Source organism: Trifolium pratense, linkage group LG5, assembly GCF_020283565.1.
Source record: "Trifolium pratense cultivar HEN17-A07 linkage group LG5, ARS_RC_1.1, whole genome shotgun sequence".
Classification (NCBI taxonomy): Eukaryota; Viridiplantae; Streptophyta; class Magnoliopsida; order Fabales; family Fabaceae; genus Trifolium; species Trifolium pratense.
In genome coordinates this window covers 29,632,815-29,658,339 of record NC_060063.1, presented here as the reverse complement: position 1 = coordinate 29,658,339, position 25,525 = coordinate 29,632,815, and the positions used below count along the sequence as shown (strand labels likewise).

At 35.4% G+C, this 25,525-nt stretch overlaps 1 protein-coding gene across 1 annotated transcript in view; it reads left to right on the top strand.

Annotated features, from left to right (window-relative positions):
- Window positions 1-4,808: 4,808 nt before the first annotated feature.
- The window catches only part of LOC123886411, a 35,723-nt gene continuing 15,006 nt past the window's right edge, over window positions 4,809-25,525 (top strand). Inside the window, exons 1-2 of the mRNA XM_045935729.1 lie at window positions 4,809-4,829; window positions 6,207-6,270. The gene's annotated coding sequence lies outside the window, so the exon portion shown is untranslated. The remainder of the gene's footprint in view (window positions 4,830-6,206; window positions 6,271-25,525) is intronic.

Sequence of the window (25,525 nt, the reverse complement as noted above, 5' to 3'; positions counted from 1 at the left end):
AGAGAAATATTGTTTTTTTCTTGACTAAGATAAGAGTTTTTTTTGACAAATGATAAAAGAAGAGTTTACAATTGGGATTGTGCCAAAAAAATAAGAGGGAAAAAAATGAGGGAAATTATTTTGGGTAAAAAATATCTGCCAAAAAAATAAGAGGGAGAAAAGTGAGGGAAAAATTATTGGGTAAAAAATATCTGTCAAAAAATAAGGGAAATTCTTTTTGGGTAAAATAATATTAGAGTCGGATGGCCCCAGCTAAAATGTAGCGTGAGTCTTTTTGTGGCTTAGCGTCGGATAGGCCCATGCTAATATTTTAAAAAAATTAATTAAATAAGGGTGTTGTCTAGCGCAGGTCAAATCCGACTCTAATCTGACTCTATTAGCGTCGGTGTCGGGGGCCGACGCTAAAAACGGACTCTAAAATCCTGTTTTCTAGTAGTGATATCCAAGAGTGATGTTTTCTTTTGTTCTTTGACAAGGGATGCTGCTTATGATGCTGTAGCATCTGTTGAGGCATCTTTTGCTTATGAGTTTCTTTTGGATGCATGTACGTGAGATCTGAGCTGTAACCTTTGTGTTTGTTGACATTCTCATAACTAAGCCCAATATGTTTAGGCTTTAGAACATTTTTCTCTAAGATTTCTTCTAGTTGACCATCAGCTTTATGAAGTTTATCAAGATGATCATCATCTTTATACAACATGTCAGAGAATTTTCTCAAACGCCAAATGTCAGCATTTAATTTTTCAATGACTTCCTTAGCTTCATCAAGATCAGAGGATAGATAATTTACCTTCTTCTGGAGCTCATCCATCTTTGATATATTTTCAAATTTTTCTACCTTCAATTGATTGATGGTTACCTTTTGTTTCTCAATGACTCTGCATATTTCTCCACTCTTGAGGCAGAGTTCTTTGTAAGAATCAGCAAGTTCTTCGTAGGTTACCTCTCCATCACAAGATTCTGTATCAGATGTAATAGTACCTGTTAAGACTGAGATATGTTTGGCAGTCACAGATGCTGTATCATCTTCTGAGTCATCATCATCAGACCAACTGACAGTTAGTCCTTTCTTCGTTCTTTTCTGATATGTTGGACATTCAGGTCTGATGTGACCATATCCCTCGCATTCATGACATTGAATATTCTTGTTTAAGCTTGACTTTTCATCACTCTTAGGTTTTCCTTGATTCATAATGCTGCGCATAGTGCCTGGAGCATCATTCTTAGAATTTGGTCTGGGTCTTTTGTCCATTTGTTTTAGAACTTTGTTGAACTGTTTTCCCAGCAACTCCATAGCTTCAGAGATACTTTCATTAGATTCTTCTTCATCCTCCAGTTCTTCTTCATTATTTTTAGATGAGAAGGCAATGCTCTTATTTTTCTTTTCACTTCTTCCATTTGCAACACTTTCATAAGTTTGGAGTGATCCAACCAGTTCATCCAGCTTCATCTGAGATATGTTTTTGGCTTCTTCCATAGCTGTGACTTTCATATCAAATTTCTTTGGAAGTGATCTAAGCATTTTTCTTACTAACTTTTCTTCGGGAATTTTCTCCCCCAAAGCATCAAATTGATTATCATAGTCTAGAATAGTCATATGAAAATCTTGAATTGTTTCCTCCTCCTTCATGCGTAAATTTTCAAACTGAGTAGTAAGAATCTGTAATTTAGACATTTTTACCTGAGGAGTACCTTCATGAACAGTTTCAAGAATCTTCCAAGCTTCCTTTGCTGAGACACATTTTTTGATCAGTTTGAAGATGTGTTTGTCTACCCCATTGTATAATGCATATAATGCTTTTGAGTTTCCCAAAGCAAGCTCATCCTCTTCTTTAGACCAGTCCTCCTCAGCTTTTAGTTCAAGTGTTGGCTTTCCATCCTTGTCCATGACCACAGGGGGGTCCAATCCTTTCAGAACAACCTTCCAAGTTTTGCTATCCATAGATTTTAGGAAAGCAATCATGCGTGATTTCCAATAATCATAGTTGGAGACACCAACTAGAAGCGGTGGTCTGCTTACAAGCCCTCCTTCTTTTTCCATGTTGCCAGACATTCTCCCTGGAGCTCACCCTATAACCAGAAAGGGTGCCTGCTCTGATGCCAATTGAAATCTGGCATGCAGTGAACACAATGCTGCACAAGATGCTATAGCACACGTTGCAGCAAGACAGTCGCAGAACACAGTAAATAAATAAAAAATTGCAGAATAATAAATAAGACAGGTAATTGTTAACCCAGTTCAGTGCAACGTCACCTACTCTGGGGGATACCAATCCAGGAATGAATCCACTATAATAGCTCTAGTTCAAAGCCCTCGACCAACACCCGGTACTTGACTTCTCGCCTAGACACTACCCGTGCAATCCTACCTAAGAACCTCTTAGATAATGAGACCCCGTCCCAAATTCCCTCTAACAACACGTACCATGTTGCTGTCAATAATAATAATCAAGATGGAGACACTCTCCTAGAAACTAGACCACACTCTTGCTTAAAAGCTTATGAGTGAATCACACACACTAACTCCGTGCTTCAAAGCTTAGGAGTAGTTTACAATAAACAACCAAAACACAGTCCTAAACTTGCATCAAATTGACACAAGAAAGGCTGACAAAAGACAAAAACTCTAAACCCTAAAAACTCACACTTTGTAAAGAACACGGTTTAGAATACATGAGTAGAATAGCTTGAGGCTTCACATATTTATAGTCTTCAATTGTCTTGATGGGCAAGCTAGGTCTTCAGACAAATACAGCTGTAGGAATTGTGGCCAACCCTAAATTATTTCCAGAAATATAATTCATGTTGTACCAAACAAAAAAAACGCCAAAAATATAATATAATTATATTTTTGTTTTAAATAACATTCCTTCAACCGACTTCAATGAAACTTGCTGAGCAAGGCTCGTTTTGCCCAGACGCACATGCCTGAATATATAATTGAAGCAAATCTTGACTCAGATTTGAAATAAAAATTCTGCACGAAAACAGAGTATCAGTATGCTGTACTATAATGCTACAGCATCTCAGTCCAGCATCTGGCTGGTTGGCTTTTGCAAAATGTAGCCAATCAAAACACCAACAAAGAATTGTTTCAAGGTTTCTTACAGAGGAAGGCGCACGTGTTTAATGTGTTTCAGGAGGCAGCCGAAACCCTAGTTATATTTTCTAAAGGAATTATATTTTTGGAAAATATATTTTTGTGTTTCAAAAATAGAACTATTATTTTCAAAAATATATCACTGCTGCCGCAATTCAAGAAGCCCTAATTTTGTCTTGAAGCCCAAGTCGTTCTACTACTATAAATACGAAGGCAAGCATATGGTTTCAGGCATCTAAAATCGTGTTATCACAAAGCGTGAGTTTTAGGGATTTTAGAGTGTTAATTGTGAGCCTTTCTTGTGTCTCATTGATGCAAGCTTAGGACCTGAGTTTATTGAGTTGTATGTGTGAACTTCTCCTAAGCTTTGAAGTACGGAGATTGTTCTAGTGTGTTGTGTGGTTTGCTCGTAAGCTTTTAAGCAAGAGTGAATCCTAGTTTCATAGGAGTGTGTCTCCACCTGTTGTAATCGTTGAGGTTTATAACAACGCTGTCTGTGTTGTTAAGGTGTGAATTGGGACGGGGTCTCATATCTAGGAGTTCCTAGGTAGAAGTGTCATTGGGTAGTGATTAAGTGAGAAGTTGTAAACGGGTGAGTTTAGCTTCGAAGTAATACTGCTGATAGTGGACTTCATTCCTGCATTAGTATCCCCCAGAGTAGGCTTTAGGCTGAACTGGGTTAACAACTCTTGTGTGTTATTTACTTTACTGTTTGTATTGTTTTATGTTATTTGCTCTGTTTATAGACAAGTGTTGGCGCACCGGTAAACAACATCTGTCTACAACAGACAAGTGTTGATACACCTTGATCAACACCTGTCCACTGTGTGCCAGGAATTTCACTCTAGAAAAAAATTTTGGGTTTGTGAGATATTCAAAGTTTACATGCCGATGATTCAAGAATGAATAAATATTTTTCATCTCGCTCTATCATGTAACATCCTTAAACATATATTATGAAAATATTATCTTAATTTTATTGTAAAATTTTAAACCAAAATTTTCAAATAGTATTTCAAAATAAACACTTGAATGATATTAAAAACAAAAAAATCTTTGCATGGGCTACATACTAGTAATATCATATAGATCATTCATAATTGTTTTTTAAAAGAAATTAAAAATTATTTGATATATTATTAAAACACATCAAGATTAACGGTTTAAGATTGTTATTAATTATCATTAAAAATAAAGTATAAAGTATTTTGCCAAATATTAAAATAGTGTCTCAGGAATACTCGTTAAGAATTCAAATTTAAAAGTTTTTCTTAAAAATGATGGCGTCAACACAATAAAAATCTAAATTTTGATATTTTCACTTCAAATCTTTTCTTTTTATTTCTCCTTTTACTTTTATAGTTAATGATGACACGTATTGTGGAGTAAAGTATATACCTTTTTTTTTTGACAAAATGAGTAAAGTATATATATATACTAAAACACTTGTCGAAGTAAAGTATAAAGTATGCACATAAATAATTAATAAAACAAAGAACCGTTGGCGGAGTAAAGTATATACTTAAACATTTATTGTGGAGTAACTACTGTACACATATTTTTATTTTTATTTAAAGGGTTGGTTGTTGTAAAGCATAGATTATTGGAGTTAGAGAGATATTATAGTTTCTCTCTTGTTTAAGGTTTCTGCTTGCAATTTGAAAAACGGGGAAGGAAGGGTCCGGAAGGAAATATAGTTTGTTCACTGAACGGAAATGAGTCATGAGAGGTAACCATGCATTTCATTCAAAACATTTTTTTTTTGTTGTTGATACCTCCGGCCAGTTTTATAAATGAATTTTTTTTATGTGTATATATTCCGCGCCAGTTTGTGTTTATTACACAAACTTATGTCAAAAAAAAAAATGATATGTCATATATTATGATGAGTTTTTTAATAAAAGACTTTTGCTGCTAAAAAAAACTTATGTTATGGTAAGTTTGTTAATAAAAAAAATTTGCTACTAAAAAAAAAATGTTAAGAGTATTATTTTTTTTTGAAGAAATGTTAAGAGGACTATTGGTATTATGAAAAATCCACACCAAAAGTTTATATATATATATATATATATATATCATTAATTTATATTACTGTTAATATTTTTATTTGTATTTGAGTACATTTCTTTCATTAATGCACGCCTTGAGATGATTTTTTTTTGTCAGGTAGTCTAATCGCTAGAAATTTCACCCTTAAAGTGGATAAGCGGGGTGTCCGGGATTCGAACACCGGCCCCTGCATTTATTTATTTGTTATTTAAATTTAAATCCACCACGATATTTATAAATTTTTAATAAAAATAAAATGGTTTTTTTTTTAAAAAAAAAACAAAATGATTTTAATTTGTGTTTTTTGTGTTTTATTAAAAATTTATAAATATTCGGATGAATTTAAAAGTAAATAAAAAAATTACAAATACGCATGTCACATTACTAAAATGTACAGCTATATGCCAACATGTGTGGTCAGGGGTTATAAACATGAAATCTTTGAATTATAGGGGGATAAAAGATTTTTTTTTTACAAAGGGTAAAACAAAACTCCCAAAAGGCGGAGCTTCCATCCTATCCCCCTGGCAAGGATAACGTGGCCTTACGGGGGGGGAGAGTGGAACCTCGAGGACTAAAAACTGAGGGGGGTGGCAAAAGGTCTGGACTCGGGGCAAAAACACCTATTAACCCTGAGAATTTCTTTTAGCACCCTACCATTTTTCTAACACGCCTTGCTAAATTACTAAAATATTTATGTCCGCTACTTAACTAACAAACATAATCACTATTAAGAATAAGTGGAGTGTCTGAAGTTCGAACCGCGACTCCAATGATGTCCCTACCAACTAAGCTAAGCTGACGGGGCCGATAATGAGATTACTCTACTTGTGTGTTTTGTAATTTTGTATGTTTTCAATCAATATATTTTGCTGATTCTAAAAAAGAATATGTTACTTATTATTATTTTTTTTGCTAATCAGAGTATGTAAAATGGTGACAAATTTAAAGTGTGGTCAAAGCATTGAATTGAGCTTACACGTGTTATAGTGTCTATTGCTTTTGCTTAATGCATAACTTCAACTACATTAAACATCACATGATTCTTTGTGTGTAGATTGGACAAAGAAGAATATTGTTCATAAAACTTGATCATATGCACCGAAAGTACGCAAAACAAGGTATACAAATATTCATTGCCTTATACTCTTTTAGCTTTTTTCGTTGGATTTTGATGTACGATTAAAATTAGAGATAAATATATTATATGAAATTAGAATATACTTTTGAAGCAATAATTATGTTTATTAGAATAGTTGATATAGAAATCATCGATATGTTAAACCAAATCTTCCTTTGTCTGATCACATGCTACATGATTTGAAGTTATCAATGTGGCAAACCTCAGACAAACTTATTTCGGCGTGATGCTCGCCTGATAACGTGCTGGCAAATGAGACCTAACCTATCTATTTATAAGATAACAACCCTAGTTAGTACTACCCATCATGTACCCTAGGGTTGGGCCTACTCTTTGTTTCTGCACAAATCAGAATTAGTGTTCAAAAACCCATTATTACTGATCACATCGGGCCTAAACATCATCAAATGGATCACAATTTTTATTAAAACCAAAAACCGACAATTGATTGCAGCTCACAAAATATTAGAAAATATTCTAACATTGTCTCACTTGGACAAAATCAATTGTGTATATTTAATATCAAGAAAACATTTTAAAAATGACTCACTGGTTGATAACGTATTTATTAATGTGGCTACAATGATCCCAAGATGCATCATCTAATTAAGACTCCATCCAATAAAGTTAAATGATATTGAATCATGGTGGTAATTATATCCTTGTTGATACAACACCTTCCACCAAACTCCATCGACTAGTCGTTTGTGTAGAGTGTAGCGGGAAAATGCCTTAAAGCTAATTAAATTATAAGCTCTATTTGATTAAAATACTTTTAACATTACAAAGGAGTTAATATAAAATTTAAACTCCCACTAATCAAGCATATAAAATGAATCTTAATTATTTGTCACATACTCAAATGTTCTTTTCAAACTCCCACTAATAAAGCATATTAAAAGAACTCACAATTAATGTTTGTGCTTGCAATGTTACTCCTTAAAACAACAGACCTCAGTCTCCTAATTAGGGGATCAACTAATATAAAATTTTAATAAGATCAATGCGTTAATCAATTGTAATCAATTCTCTCCCACTTACCCAAATATTCCTTCTATTCAGGTGTGCTCTCCACATTATTCATAGACTCATTCTCACAAATCTTGCTTTCATTTCTCATAATTTTATTAAAACAAAAAATCGACAAATGATTGCAACCCATAAAATATTAGAAAATATTCTAACATTTGATTCCTTAAAATCCTATATATTTCTTACATTTAGCCTTTGATTGGTTTGAGACCGATAGAGACGAGATAGATAGAGAAGAGAGAAAAAGAAGAGAATTTGAAAAGTTCTCTTGTGGACAAGGAGAGAAATTGAGAACACGGAAGAATAGTTTAGAAGTCCCACATCGGCTGCGAGGGCTATCCTCACCTTACAAGCCGGTTTGTAGGGTTGATTTAGGCCAACTCTCAATTCTAAGATGTTATTAAAGTATCTCCACGATCCAAGCCGTCTACTATCAAGTTTCTGCCCTGAATATAGGTTTATAATTGAGAATAATTCTCACCTTACATGTCGATTTTCTAGGGTTATCAGGAAATATGAAAGATGGACCTTTTCATAGTAAAAAGTCATTAAAGTATATGGTGGGTCCCATATTATTACGTTAAAATAACTAAATTACTTAAAAATAAAAAAATAAAAAAACTCTCTTAGGTCGTTGTTATAAGGAACACTTTGAACAAATCACATAGATCAAGGAAACACATTGTACATAGTTATTTTCATTTAATACTTTGTAAATTTAAATGTATTTCATGTATACCCTTATTTAATTATTCTTAATTCAACTAACTTAGTTATTTTTAATATTCTCTCTCATAATAAATAAGGGCATGAGTGAAATTAAACATTTGAAAATTGATCAAACTTTCTTATAAAAATGACCAATTGTTTTTCACTTTTGTTTCTTATATAAATAACCGTAGGGAGTATAAGGATGTTATTTTCTTTTTAATATTAAATAATATTCCCTCTCTCTCTCTCTCTCTCTCTCTCTCTTATTTCTTTTATACCAATCAATATATCAAATCTACTCTATTTCTCATCATTTTCTCTCTTCTTATACTCTATCTCTCACCTATTTCTATCTTCTCACAATTTAAGATATTTTTTTGTCTTTACGATTAACATAAATGCACTTATGCTATACATATTGAAAAGACAACGAAAATTCATACATTTTTCTCTTTAACAAACACACACTCTCTCTTTTTATGCATATTTTAGTCAAATACCCTCATGTTTTTATAAATTTCAGTCAATTATTCTCATGTGAAAAATGACATATTACATAAGCACTTTACATCTGTGGAACATATATCAGATGTGAAAAGCTATATTGAGTGGTCTTTTCATCTGGTTTCAATATCCACAGAAGTGAAAAATACATGGGCAAAACATTTTACATCTGATTTCAATTTCACCAGAAACAAAACTGAACGCGGTGGCAATCCTGTAATTATGACGAAAATTGTCTAAAATAAATATATATCTGTGCATAATATCCACAGATGTAAAAGGTCAAAAAAATAAAATATTTTTTTTGGAATCAAATAAGTCAATTATAAGAGTAAAAAAAAAAACTCAATCTTATCTCTCTCGATACCCAAACATTCACGCGAACAAACCCTCAGCCTTCCTCTCACACCAAACTCGATTGATTCCTCTCACGCCAGCAACCTAAAATCAACTCACCACCACCCGCTTCTCTCAGCCGTCCTCTCTCTCTCTCTCACTCCCTCTCTCTCTCTCTCACTCGTTCTCTCGAACTTGTCAAATCAAAGCTTCTCTCTTGAACCCTAGCTCCAAATCGAAGCTATAAGGGGAACGAATTGAAGCTTCTCTCCACTCTCACTATTGTCATCCTTTCTCTTTTTTCTCACCGGTCTCTGCTCTCACGAATCGAAGCTTCTCTTTCTCTTTCACTATTGTCGAACCTTCATCGATTCAGGTACTCTTTTTTATTTTATTTTATTCCTTTTTAAATATTTCCATTTTCTGTATATTTATTGATGATTCTAGAATACTTGTAGAACTATTTCTAGTAGCGGATTCAGGTTTTTATGTGATTTCTTTGTGTTTGTGGTTTGTTACTTGGTTTTAGCTCTTAGAACTGTTTCCATTCTGGTTTTACTGTGTTGGTTTTTTCTAAAATTTTTCATTCGTGCACTTCATGTGTAATGTCTCTTTGTAACTTAATTTGTTGCCTTCAAGGTGTTTGTTATTTGACTTATTTTTTCATTTGTGCACTTAAAATGCTGGTGTACATCTTTGTGTTGTTATTTGACTTATTTGCACTTAATGTGTTGCCTTCAAGGTGTTTGTTAAATGTCCTAAGTGGTGTTATTTGAATTTTTGTTATCTCAATTGATTGGAAATTTTATGATGGTGTTTTGTGGATTTGAATGAGGTTTAATCTAGCAACTTGAAAATTTACTCGGTGCAGAGTTGAGATCAATTGTTGGTTCTAAAGTAATTTGGTGGAAAAATTATCTAACCATCGCTTGTGAAAAGAACAAATATTCTACTCTGTTAGGCTATAGTAGTTTCAATTCAGTTTCTAAAGTTATTATATAAAAGTTATTATATTTTTGAAGCTCCCTCTCACTCGAACCCGTTGAATTTTGTATATGCTGAGTTCTTGAAGATAACGCGTACCTTCTCTTTCATTTCTCAGGGATCCCTACTTAGAGTGTGTCAATTCAGACCATCAAAGTTTGTTGGCTTAGCTATGAGCAAGGTCAGTCATTAAAGTTTTCAGTTTATTCTAGGATTGGACTATGTATAATATTTCTCCTTACCAATATAAAATAATGCATCAGTTGTTATAGTAACAACAATATAAGTACTAATAACTAAATGTTATTTATGTCTTTACTTGAGTGTTTACTAGTGTACCAAGAACAAGGAAAGTGATTTCCTTGTCCCAATCCATTGGTGTTTTTATCTTCATGGGGTGGCAGACATTGTCTCATATGCTATGCAACAATGGTTTAATTTCAAGTCTTAAATGTAAAGAATATACTTGAATATGCTAGAATTTTTCAAATTGTAAGTAGCATGTGTTGTAGGTGACATTAGCATGCCTCTTTTTCAAATTGAATATACTCAGATTGTAATTATTGGGATTATGGTAACCGTTGATTCTCGATTGTATTTGTTATTGTGTAGTTTCTAAAAAGACTCATAATTTTTGTCTATAACAGGAGATTATATAACTTGGTCTGTTTGGTTGAGAGAGATCAATGGTTGCTATGGCCGGGCAGAAAGTAATGCACTATTGTCATATGGTCACAAACTAGAGTAACTAACAAATGTTTCTGATATGACCAAAGGACCATAATAGTTTCTATGTAAAGCTGGTGAGTTTAGAGTTTTAAGTTAAAAGGAAAACTTTTTATTGTCATAGCCTGCAATGTTTTTATTTCATGTGTCTTTGCGCATGTAAGAACTAAGAAAGTGAGAAGAGTACATACATGAACGCCTATGAATGAATTTATATGTTATGAGAGGTTTCTCTTATTCTCTTAATCGAATTGGATTTTATGATAACATTGAAATTATGATGGCTTTATTTGTTTGCCAATATCATTATTTTTATTGGTGAAAGAAATGAAATTTTACAATGGTTAGCATTAAAGGAGCTCTTGATTCCTTGTCTTACATATAAAAATGTGTACAAAGGTATAATGTGATTACTTATATAATAGGTTAGTTTTACATAATTTATTTAAGTGCAAATATTTTGAACATATTTCTATGATATGTGTGTATTCTGAATGTGTAAATTTTGCCCATTAAGTATGTAAGAATGATACTAGAATGCTTCAGGTATGCTATATATAGTTTTGTTTTAGACAATTCATGCCACTGTTGTCATGTTATGTTTAGATGGCCCTAATTATTGTGTTCTGGCCTTGCTGTAGTGGGATTTGGCAGGAATGTAGTAGATGCCACTCTATATGAATTATAAATGCATAATTTAGCATAATGAACTAGAGAATAATGTATATGGTACTTGAAGTTTCTTTTGGTATGTTCTTCATGTGTATATTCGTACTTGGTGATGCTACATGCTAGGTTTCAAGTTTGCAATTAAGGGATAACTCATGAGACAACTGGTTCAATGTTGACTTGGACACTTTATCTTCCAAGTAAGCTAATAGTGTAAACCATAATTAGTAGAATAGAAGAGACTTTAGTCAGAAGTAGGAATGAAAATTTCTAATTTTTTTACAGAATAAGTTATTATTTTAATTAGTTTGCCTTAGTTTGCCTTGGTTTGAAATATTGTATGACATTTGGTATTTTGGATGATGTTGAATTTTAATGACATTTGATTATATTATGTAATTGTATTTTGGTTGAATGTTGAATTGTAATGCTATTTTAGTTTTTTTTTAATTACAAAATAGGATTTAAAATATATATATAAAAAAAAGCAGGTTTTTGAAAAGAAAAAAAAAATAAAGTTAAGATTTCACATCTGGTGGACTCGGTCAGATGTAAAAGGTCCAATTTAATTTTAAAAAAATAATATTTGATTTTCGCCTTGGTCAGAGGTAAAAAGTGTTTTTTTACATCTGACTACGCCAGATGTAAAACGTATATACTTACTAAGTCTCGTGCGCCTACATCTGACATTTTTCAGATGTAAAAAGTGATTTTTGCCAGATGTAAAAAAGCTTTTTTCTACTAGTGCCTATTTCTATCTTCTCACAATTTAAGATATTTTTTTGTCTTTACGATTAACATAAATGCACTTATGCTATACATATTGAAAAGACAACGAAAATTCATACATTTTTCTCTTTAACAAACACACACTCTCTCTTTTTATGCATATTTTAGTCAAATACCCTCATGTTTTTATAAATTTCAGTCAATTATTCTCATGTGACACATTGATAAGTGACATATATGCAGTTAACGCTACATATTATCACCATTAATGGAGTAAATGGCAATAGAGTGTAATTTGATAGATGAGACACAATACAAAATTTTAGAGTGAGATTTGACATTTAAAAAAGAGGATGTTTGACTATGAACTCCAATATTTTCACTTTCTTGATTATCTTTTTGGTGAATATAAGTGAATTTATGAAGCTCAAATGTAGAGACTAATAGATTTAACTAGTCTTCATGCCCGTGTGTTCGCACGAGTCAAAAATTATAGATCAATTATATTATATCTCTTTGGGCTATAAACAAAGTAATTTATACACGTAGAAACCAAAAGTATTTATTGTCTAATTTATTTCCACCAACTTACATAAACATGAAAGTACAAACAATCCTACAAATTATGAAAAATTTCTTTATAAACTATATTTGAAGTGGTATTTATAAGGTTGTTGTTATCATCAACGACTAAAATCTTCAAACCATTTCTCGATGTGACTCTTGACTCTTAACTGACCATGTGAAAATACTAATCGCAGAAGATACACTCCAACATTTTTTAGTGACTGACCCCGACTCTTGTTAATAGTCATGATAAATGAAACAACGATAGGAAACTGCCGACGTTGAAATTTTAAAGGAATTCAGATATCATATGGTGTTAAGGATAATCCTACAAAACAATCCTACAAATTACGAAAAATTTCTTTATAAACTACATTTCTTTAAATAAATTGTTCACAAGAGACACACCCCGGGTTCGAGCTCTGCTAGTGTCTTTGGAGGAAGATAAATATAATTATTTTTGTAAGTTCTTTTTGAGCCCTAAGATCTTCTCTTCATTGGACTGTGGCACCATCCCCTCACCTTAAATTTTTCCTTACCAAAAAAAAAAAAAAATACAACTAGGACCACTATAAACAAATTAAAAAAAATGCACATCTCATAATACTCCTCTGTAAAAGGCATGATAGGCTCCTCCCTATCAGCATCACATACAATTCTCCATTTTGGTGGAATTTGGTATTTGAAATTCTTAAAAGAATTCCATGAATTCCTCTTGATTCCTCTTGATTATTGGAGTAAGAGTGATGTTATAGGTTCTTTCTCCTTCTAACTGTTTCTTTAAGGTTTCTGCTTGCAATTTGAGAAGATAGATAATTTGTGCAGTGAACATAAATGAGTCATAAGAGGTAATGAAGCATTTCATTCGGATCATATTTTTTTCATGCTGTTCATACCTCCATTTTTATAAATGCATTTTTTCATGTGTATATTTATAATTTGGGTTATGCTAAATGGTGTTTTCGGACACTTGTTAAAGATATTAAAAAAATAAAGTTAAGAATAAAATTAATGTTAAAAAGATATTATTTTTTATGTTTTTAAGCTATTAAATGTATAAGTTTCAAAATAAAATTTCTATATTAGTATACTTAACTAGTGTCGGGATCCTGTTTAACATTTTTCAGTATTTTTATGTGTTTGAGACACTTTGAGTACACATTCCTTTCATTAATGCATGACTCAAGACGATTTTCTTTTTTTATTAATAATGTTAATAGTATTTGAGTTTATTTGAGAAGGTAAATAAGCTAGTTTATAAGTCCGTTTGATCTGCAATATATAAGTATTTGACAGAACAGTACATGACAGTACAAGACAGAACATCACATGACAAAATTTAAGGTGTTGAACAAATTTTATCTTTGTACCATGTTTGGTGGACAAAAAGTTGTCTCATGGTTCAATGAGGACAAGAATATAGGATTTTCTTATAAACTAATAACTCCCATGATAGATCAAAGTTTAGCGGAGTTAACAAAAAATAAAAAATAAGATTAGTGTGTTTCCGTTAAGAAACAAAATTAGTTATTTATGTTTAGGATCAAAATTACAAAATTAACCTTTATAGGGAGTGTTTGTTTTATGGTTAAAAAATTTATTTTCAAGAATATAAAACTTATAAATATAAACTCCTAAGTTTGTTACAAAGTTAGGAAATTAACTCCAAGGAATAAAACATTCTCAGCAAAAAAGTAATTTACGCCTTAATCTCAAAAAAATGGATAGGAATAAAAGGTTCCCATAAAAATGGGAATAAAATCAAAATAACTACCCACATACCCGCTCTTACATAACTCCAAGGAATATGATTTTTACTAACCAAACACATTTTCTTTAAAATACCTGAGAATAAAATGGCCATTATTATTTCTTGGGAAAGTTATTCCCGATAGTGAAATTTTCAACCGTGAAACAAAAGCCCTGTAGTTAATGTTGTTTTTTTTTTTTGAAGACAATGTTGGTTTAAAATAGCACCCACTCCGTCCTAAAATATAAGAGAGAGAAAATCAACTTTTATTAATCTTTTTTAAGAAATTTTTTGTTTATTTATTTATTTATACTTCTAACTATATATAAAGAGAATACATAAGTTTGGTGTGAACTTTTCATAATACCAATAATACCTTTGATTTTTTTAGTACCAACAAAAATATGTTATTAACAAACTTACCATAATATAAGGCACATCTTTTTTTTTAGCAGCAAAAATCTCTTATTAACAAACTGGCCATAACATAAGACATTTTTTTTTGACATAAGTTAGACACAGGCAGAAGCGGAACGCGCCTGCCTGACCCGCTAGTTCTCATAAGAGTAAATATAAATTGCATTTAATTTTTTTTTTGAAACAAACACAATCAACTTAATTCATTAATTATAATATGTTCAATACAATGAGGGACAAATCAAAAAAAGTGCGACAAGGCCAAGAAAAGGCCGCCCTAGCTAAGGTATGGGCCGCCATATTTGCTTGATGCTTTGTGAACTTGGTCTCAAAGTTCGGATTACACTGTAACAATAAATTAATTGACAAAATAATATAACTCAATTCCGATACGCCTCTATGGCTAGCTTGTATAGCATCCACTACAATTTTGGAATCACTTTCAAAGATAATGTTTGTCCACCCTCTAGTTGAGGCTTCGCGAATTGCTTCCAAAATTGCCATGGCTTCACCTTCTAATATTGAGAGGTGATACTTGTTGATGTTTGTACCTGCTGCAACAAAGTTGCCATTAGAGTCACGGATGCACCAACTCCAGCCGGTATGGCCAGATGTGTTGAAGAAGCTTGCGTCAACGTTGCATTTCCACCAACCGACACGGGGCTGCTGCCATCGTTGAAGTGCATGAACTGGCGCAGAAATGATGCGCGTCTGCTGCTGTACATCATTTACAGCCTGCCATTCTTGTGTCATGTGAACAGCTCTCATCGCTATGCTCTTCGTCGTGTCCTTGAGTCCGTTCCAAACCCAATTATTACGATTATTCCAAATACACCAAGCTATTGTTGCAACGGCTCCTACAACATTAGGAGTCTCATCCCTGAAAATATCAAGAAATATAGATTTTACTTTATTAGTATGTTGCATCGTTGGCTCAATGACTCCCCTCAATCCGGCTTCAATCCACACACTTTTACTCTCTCTACAACCAAAGAAAACATGCCAGTCATCCTCCTCACTTCCTTCACATATAGGACATTCACTTGGGCACATCACATGACGCTCCCGTAAGCGAGTTCGGGTCGGTAAAATGTAACACCCTAACCCATACTACCCTTAAAAACGTAATTTTAAAAACTTTTCAACAAGTGTAAAGGCAGAGTGCCACGCGGTAATTAAAACACATGCATACACACAGAGCATCATGAAATTTAACATGAAAAGCAACAGCGGATTCCAATCAAACCAAGCATGCATATATATACATATATATATACATAAGCCATATTCATCTCTAAGGATGTCACTTATACAAGAACTAGCATAACAAAAAGGTAACACCGATATACGATGAATTCCAAGCGTAACCCCGACTCGATGTTACATTACCAGAGCATTCACTATTTACAAACTCTAGTCAAAAGCTAGTACTAAGAGGAGTAATCTATGCTAAGTCTCCTCACCAAAAAGTACTTCAACACCACGCTAGAACAGCAGTCTAAACGTCGGCACAATCCTTAGCCTGAATATCTGAACCCCCAAAGGTCCAGCAAATAACACAAAGCAGAGAGTTAGAAAACATAATCGCATATCATACGAGCATAAGAAAGACCTTACACTTTCGAACTACATCATACATATTCTAACTCACGTCAAAACATCGCACTAAACAATTATCAATTAATAAGGTTCAACACCATTCAACCAAATAATGTCACTTACCATTTATCAAATATATGCGCATTTACCCTAAGGTATCTAATGCCAATTAATTCACTGTCATGCCATCCCTAGACATAACTAAATGCATGTGGTACCAAGATGTCTCACCAACGGTGGACCAAGAACAGTTTTATATCATGCTGGATATGTCGGAACTTACCGAACCATCTTATCTCCCTTGGATAAGCCAAAACAGTTTTATATCCTGTTGGATAGCAGCTCTGGACTCATGGATTCATCTAATCCGATCCTCGGCTTCATTATGGACACATAATCCATTTTCGTTATTGGAACCCAAGTTTCCAATGTTCACATACAATCATGAATGCATGATTACTTTTAAACACATCAAATACATGACGCTATCTAGCTCGAAGCTATTCATTCACTGATGCGGAAACACAATTCCAACATCTAACACATTAGGATAACACAATATCCTATCACTCAATTCATAATTATTCACATGATAATTATCTGCATACTCATTTTTATACACACAAGGTTTCATTTACACTTATGACATAAAACATACATCATTCTCTTATCATTGCAAATTAATGCTAAAACATATACATTGCTCACTTTAAGCTACAACTTATTGCACACACGTTTATTGATCAAATAACGATTAACAATAAGCATTAACAGTATCAACATGTATCAACAATCATGTAAGGATACTCTTAAACCATGTTACAAGTGCCTAACCACACTTACAAACATCAACAAGAATTGCTGTCACAGAGGCCTTCGCTAAGCGAAGCCTTAGCGAGATATGGCGAACCACGTTCCCGGAAGTAACCTGCTCATGGCGAGCATTGGCGAGCTTCAACGAACTATTCGCTGAGCGAAGGCTTAGCGAGCCTCAGCGAACATCACCAGAGAATCACCTGCTCAAGGCGAGACTTGGCGAGATCCAGCGAACCTGTTCGTTACAGCGAACCCCTGGTCGCTTAGCGAACTACACCAGAACAGAATATCTGTTCTTGAGTTATCTAAGGCGGTTTAACCTTAAATCAACTCAAAAATTCATCTAAACATGTTATAAATTCATATAAACAGCCATTCCAAACATATATGGTATCAAGGAACATTAATCATCCCTTCCAAACATCCAAATACCTCTAACAATCAAAATCAAGCCAATTACTTGAGTTTTAAGTAACTTTCTCAAACTTAACAAAAATGATCCAAACACATACATATTCATCATGGAATCAAACTAGTGATTAACACATACAAAGTGATGATGAAGAACATCACACTCACATACAAAAGCTTAATCAAAATCTAAAAGAAATTGAGTGGGAGAGTTCGGGAACGGAGACATAGACAATCTCCCCTCTCCTTACCACTCAAGAATCATGAATTCTAATCTCTTACCTTAAGCAAAGATGATGATCCAAGCCTTCTCTTGCTCAAGCTTTCTCTCTTGATCAAACCCTAGCTTAGCTCTATGGTTTTGCTCTTGCTCTACTCACTCAAAACTCAAGGAAAATGAATTTATGAAACTATTCATAAGTTTGACTTGCTACTTATACTATTTCCCATGAGTCATGAACCAAGCCCAAATGGCTTAGGCCCATGCCTCTCACGCCCATAAGCCCAAAACAATGGTTCTCGCGTCTAATAACTTACGTTCGGCTAAATAATTATTCGCCGCTTACTAAAATAATAAAAGCCAATTAATAAATAAAATACATTTAATAAAATATACGAATACGAAAAACGGGTCGTTACAATCCTACCCCCCTTAAAAGAATTTCGCCCTCGAAATTACCTAGAAACAGATCGGGATAAGAATCTCTCATCTTGCTTTCCAACTCCCACGTCGCATTCTCACCAGCCGGTCCTCCCCACACGACTTTCACGGATGCAATCTCTTTGTTTCTCAACCTCTTCACTTCTCTACCTTCGATTCTCAAAGGCACAGTCTCGATGGTCAAGTCATCCCTCACTTGAACATTGTCCGATTCAATCACGTGTGTCGGATCAGACACATACTTGCGCAACTGTGATACATGGAAAACATCGTGCAAATTCGCCAATGATGGCGGTAATGCAATCCTATACGCAACTTTCCCAACTCGCTTCAAAATCTCAAACGGTCCAATAAACCTCGATGTCAACTTCCTTGACTTCAACGCACGCCCTACTCCAGTAGTCGATTTAACTCGTAAGAATACATGATCCCCTTCTTGGAATTCAATGTCCTTCCTCCTCTTATCATGATAACTCTTCTGTCGATCCTGAGACGCTTTCATCTTCTCACGAATCATCCGAATCTTCTCTGTTGTTTCTTGTACCATCTCAGGTCCAAGAATTGCACCTTCTCCTGTTTCATACCAACACAGAGGTGTCCTACACCTTCTCCCATACAAAGCCTCAAACGGTGCCATTCCGATACTAGAATGGTAACTGTTGTTGTATGTAAACTCTACTAACGGCAAACAAGAATCCCAATTCACGTTTTGCTCCAAAACACAAGCCCTCAACAAATCCTCTAAGGATTGTATCGTTCTCTCCGACTGACCATCTGTCTGAGGATGATACGCTGAACTCAACCTCAACTTCGTTCCTAAAGCTTCTTGCAAGCTTTCCCAAAATCTGGAAGTAAATCTCGGATCTCTATCCGAAATAATACTTGTTGGAATACCATGTAGCCTCACAATCTGCTCCACATAAATCTCGGCCAACTTAGGCACTAAAGTACCTTTCCTAATAGCAATGAAGTGAGCACACTTCGTCAAACGATCTACTACTACCCAAATCACCTCGTTACCTTTCTTGGTCTTCGGTAAACCTCCCACAAAATCCATTGCAATGCTATCCCATTTCCATTCTGGTATAAACATTGGTTGTAACAAACCAAACGGCTTCTGATGCTCAATTTTCGATTTCTGACAAGTTAAGCATGAATAAACAAATTCAGAAATTTGCCTCTTCATTCCCGGCCACCAAAATAACTTCCTCAAATCCTGATACATCTTGGTTACCCCAGGATGTATACTCAAACCACTTCTGTGACCTTCTTCCATGATCATTCTTTTCAATTCGGGTACATCCGGTACACAAACTCTTCCTTGAAATCTCATGACTCCACTTTCGTCAATCTTGATATTGGTCTCCTTGCCTTCATTGATGAGTACCATCTTCTCCATCAATCTCTTATCCGATTTCTGACGTTCTTTAATATCTTCAAGAAAAGGATTCGTCAATCTTAACATTCCAAGCTTCACACTTGAAGAAGTAACCTCACACACAAGACTCAAGTCTCGGAATTCTTCAATCAACTCTAACTCTTTCACCATCAATGATGACATATGCAAAGTTTTCCTACTTAATGCATCGGCCACCACATTGGCTTTTCCAGGGTGATAACTCAATTCAAAATCGTAGTCCTTTAAGAATTCGAGCCATCTACGTTGCCTCATATTCAACTCCTTCTGGTCGAATAAGTACTTCAGACTCTTGTGATCACTGAACACTTCAAACCTCGATCCATACAAGTAGTGTCTCCACACTTTCAAAGTAAACACCACTGCGGCTAACTCCAAATCATGCGTTGGATAGTTCCTCTCGTGAACCTTCAGTTGTCTTGAAGCATATGCTACCACATTACCCCCTTGCATAAGCACTCCACCAAGTCCTAACTTCGAAGCATCGCAATACACGACGAACGACTCTTTGGCATCAGGTAAAATCAACACAGGTGCAGTAGTCAACCTTCTCTTGAGCTCTTGGAAGCTCTCCTCACAATTACCATCCCAAACAAACGCTTGATCTTTCCTCGTCAACTTGGTTAACGGTAAAGCCAACTTCGAAAAACCTTCGATGAATCTTCTATAATAACCGGCCAAACCAAGAAAACTTCTAATCTCTGAAACAGATTCCGGCGTTCCCCACTGTGACACAGCGTCAACCTTCGCAGGATCTACCGCGATTCCTCCACTTGAAATTATATGCCCTAGGAAACTCACCTCTTTCATCCAAAATTCACACTTCGACAACTTGGCATACAACTTCTTCTCCTTCAAGACTTGCAAAACAATCCTCAAGTGCCCTTCGTGCTCTTCCTCGGACTTTGAGTAAATCAAAATGTCGTCGATGAACACCACCACGAATCTATCCAAAAATGAATGGAAAATTCGGTTCATATACTCCATGAAAACTCCAGGTGCATTGGTCACACCAAACGGCATAACTGAATACTCGTAGTGCCCATACCTCGTCCTAAATGCAGTCTTAGGTATGTCTTCCGTCTTTACTCTAATCTGATGGTATCCAGATCTCAAATCGATCTTACTAAACACACAAGCTCCAACTAGTTGATCCATCAAATCATCTATCCTCGGAAGTGGATATTTATTCTTGATCGTCACTTTGTTCAACTGACGATAGTCTATACATAATCTCATGCTTCCATCTTTCTTCTTTACAAGCAATACTGGCGCTCCCCATGGCGAAACACTCGGTCGAACAAACCTCTTCTCAAGCAGCCCTTCAAGTTGCTTCTTCAACTCATTCAACTCTGACGCTGACATTCGATACGGCGCCATCGATATCGGACTAGTTCCAGGTACTAGGTCGATAGAAAACTCTACCTCTCGCTTTGGAGGCACGTCAGATATATCATCCGGAAACACATCTGGGAATTCACAAACGATCGGTAACTCTTCTATCTTAACTCCTCCTTCGAGTTTCAATGATGCAAACATCATGAACATCTCGGCATGTTCTTTCAACGCTTCCGATACTTCCTTCCCGCTCATCAAATGCAAGTTCTCCTCCGGCTTCGGAAACACAACGGCCTTCTCACGACAGTTGATATGAATTCGATTAAAGATTAACCAATTCATACCAAAAATCACATCCATACCACTAAGTGGAATACACACTAAATCCATACCAAAATGCCTACCAAAAATAGTTACGGGGCAGTTACGACATACTTGTCGGGTAATCACTGAACCATTAGCAGGAGTTTCTATTTCCATCCTACCCATCATATCCGTTAAAGGAATACTAAGACGCTTCGCACAATCCAAAGAAACAAAAGAATGCGTCGCTCCCGTATCTATAATCGCAATTAAAGGAGTGTTATAGATGAAACACGTACCTCTAATGAGATTGTCCTCAAGGCTAGCATCCTCTCCACTCAAAGCAAACACCTTGCCCATCACCTTCTTGGGCTTCTTACAAGTCGGACTCTTGTGGCCTTCCTCACCACAGTTAAAACACACCACTTTTGTCCTACACACTTCGGTCTTGTGGCCCAGCTTTCCACAATTCTTACACCTATCTCCTTTCTTAGGGCAATCATAAGACATATGACCCCTTTCTCCACAGTTATAACAACTTCCATTCACTAGCTTCTTACCACCACTGGTATTACCCCTACCGCGGTTATCATAAGGTTTTCCGCGCTCTTGTCCTTTCCCTTTTCGGTCATTCACAGCCTTGTAGTAGTTCACCTTAGCTCTACCATCTTCATCACAAATCCTACTCTTGTTCACAAGGGTCGCAAAATCCCTTATCTGCGAAAATCCAATCATATGCTTAATGTCTGGACGTAGACCACTTTCAAACTTCACACACTTGTCGTTCTCCGCTTCCATAGTGTTGTAATGCGGACTAAACGCACACAAAGTCTCAAACTTGACGGCATAGTCAGCTACCGTCATATTTCCCTGTTTCAACTCCATGAATTCCACCACCTTCTTATTCTTCACATCCACAGGAAAATACTTAACCAAAAATTCTCTTTTAAACATTGCCCACGGTATAGCCATACCACCGGGTCCTAGCCTCAACTTGGCATTCTTCCACCACACGTTCGCTTCCTCACGCAACACATATGTCCCAAGGGTTGTCTTCCCTTCTTCGGAACAATCCATTGCTTCAAAAATTATTTCAAGTTCCTCCAGCCACTTGTGAGCTCCATCCGGGTTGTAACCTCCGGTAAACGTTGGCGGTTTCTGCTTCATGAACCTTTCCAACCTCATCTCTACCTCTCTTCCAGGTTGATGATCTCTAACCACAATGTTGGTAAGTGCGGCCAAAGCTTCCGCAATCTGAGCATTCGTTCTCGCAGCAGCCATGATTCCTGAACGAATCACAACTAGACGTTAGAAAGTACTAACAGTGTTCCCTACACATGCTCATACGGGGAAAAGAAAAGTCCTAATTGGTTCACACGAACCGACCTGCTCTGATACCACTATTGTAACACCCTAACCCATACTACCCTTAAAAACGTAATTTTAAAAACTTTTCAACAAGTGTAAAGGCAGAGTGCCACGCGGTAATTAAAACACATGCATACACACAGAGCATCATGAAATTTAACATGAAAAGCAACAGCGGATTCCAATCAAACCAAGCATGCATATATATACATATATATATACATAAGCCATATTCATCTCTAAGGATGTCACTTATACAAGAACTAGCATAACAAAAAGGTAACACCGATATACGATGAATTCCAAGCGTAACCCCGACTCGATGTTACATTACCAGAGCATTCACTATTTACAAACTCTAGTCAAAAGCTAGTACTAAGAGGAGTAATCTATGCTAAGTCTCCTCACCAAAAAGTACTTCAACACCACGCTAGAACAGCAGTCTAAACGTCGGCACAATCCTTAGCCTGAATATCTGAACCCCCAAAGGTCCAGCAAATAACACAAAGCAGAGAGTTAGAAAACATAATCGCATATCATACGAGCATAAGAAAGACCTTACACTTTCGAACTACATCATACATATTCTAACTCACGTCAAAACATCGCACTAAACAATTATCAATTAATAAGGTTCAACACCATTCAACCAAATAATGTCACTTACCATTTATCAAATATATGCGCATTTACCCTAAGGTATCTAATGCCAATTAATTCACTGTCATGCCATCCCTAGACATAACTAAATGCATGTGGTACCAAGATGTCTCACCAACGGTGGACCAAGAACAGTTTTATATCATGCTGGATATGTCGGAACTTACCGAACCATCTTATCTCCCTTGGATAAGCCAAAACAGTTTTATATCCTGTTGGATAGCAGCTCTGGACTCATGGATTCATCTAATCCGATCCTCGGCTTCATTATGGACACATAATCCATTTTCGTTATTGGAACCCAAGTTTCCAATGTTCACATACAATCATGAATGCATGATTACTTTTAAACACATCAAATACATGACGCTATCTAGCTCGAAGCTATTCATTCACTGATGCGGAAACACAATTCCAACATCTAACACATTAGGATAACACAATATCCTATCACTCAATTCATAATTATTCACATGATAATTATCTGCATACTCATTTTTATACACACAAGGTTTCATTTACACTTATGACATAAAACATACATCATTCTCTTATCATTGCAAATTAATGCTAAAACATATACATTGCTCACTTTAAGCTACAACTTATTGCACACACGTTTATTGATCAAATAACGATTAACAATAAGCATTAACAGTATCAACATGTATCAACAATCATGTAAGGATACTCTTAAACCATGTTACAAGTGCCTAACCACACTTACAAACATCAACAAGAATTGCTGTCACAGAGGCCTTCGCTAAGCGAAGCCTTAGCGAGACATGGCGAACCACGTTCCCGGAAGTAACCTGCTCATGGCGAGCATTGGCGAGCTTCAACGAACTATTCGCTGAGCGAAGGCTTAGCGAGCCTCAGCGAACATCACCAGAGAATCACCTGCTCAAGGCGAGACTTGGCGAGATCCAGCGAACCTGTTCGTTACAGCGAACCCCTGGTCGCTTAGCGAACTACACCAGAACAGAATATCTGTTCTTGAGTTATCTAAGGCGGTTTAACCTTAAATCAACTCAAAAATTCATCTAAACATGTTATAAATTCATATAAACAGCCATTCCAAACATATATGGTATCAAGGAACATTAATCATCCCTTCCAAACATCCAAATACCTCTAACAATCAAAATCAAGCCAATTACTTGAGTTTTAAGTAACTTTCTCAAACTTAACAAAAATGATCCAAACACATACATATTCATCATGGAATCAAACTAGTGATTAACACATACAAAGTGATGATGAAGAACATCACACTCACATACAAAAGCTTAATCAAAATCTAAAAGAAATTGAGTGGGAGAGTTCGGGAACGGAGACATAGACAATCTCCCCTCTCCTTACCACTCAAGAATCATGAATTCTAATCTCTTACCTTAAGCAAAGATGATGATCCAAGCCTTCTCTTGCTCAAGCTTTCTCTCTTGATCAAACCCTAGCTTAGCTCTATGGTTTTGCTCTTGCTCTACTCACTCAAAACTCAAGGAAAATGAATTTATGAAACTATTCATAAGTTTGACTTGCTACTTATACTATTTCCCATGAGTCATGAACCAAGCCCAAATGGCTTAGGCCCATGCCTCTCACGCCCATAAGCCCAAAACAATGGTTCTCGCGTCTAATAACTTACGTTCGGCTAAATAATTATTCGCCGCTTACTAAAATAATAAAAGCCAATTAATAAATAAAATACATTTAATAAAATATACGAATACGAAAAACGGGTCGTTACATAAAACACCTCGGCACACTCTCCACATTAGATGTTTATTTTTTGGGGCTGTTTTGATACGCCATAGTGACCCCCATTCCTTTTCTAATGTGTAGTTTTGTTCAATTGCTCTATTTTTTAGGTAAGTCTTGTACCCGGATTTCACTGTGTAATTCCCACTATTTTCAAATTGCCACAACAAACAGTCCTCTGTCACTTCCTCAAGTAGCGGTATCCTAATTATACTCTCTGCCACTGATGCTGAAAAAAGAGAATATAATTTCTGAGTATCCCATCTTTTAACTCCCTATAATAATAAATTATTCACATTTAAATCATACATACTATGGTTTTGAGCAGCCTGCATCCAAGGATTGTCCTCCCCCCGCAGCCATGGTTCAGACATGATATTGATTCTACTCCCGTCACCAATTTTCCACCTACATCCATTAATAAGAACATCACGTGATTTTCAAATGCTTCGCCAAGCAAAACTAGGATTTGCACC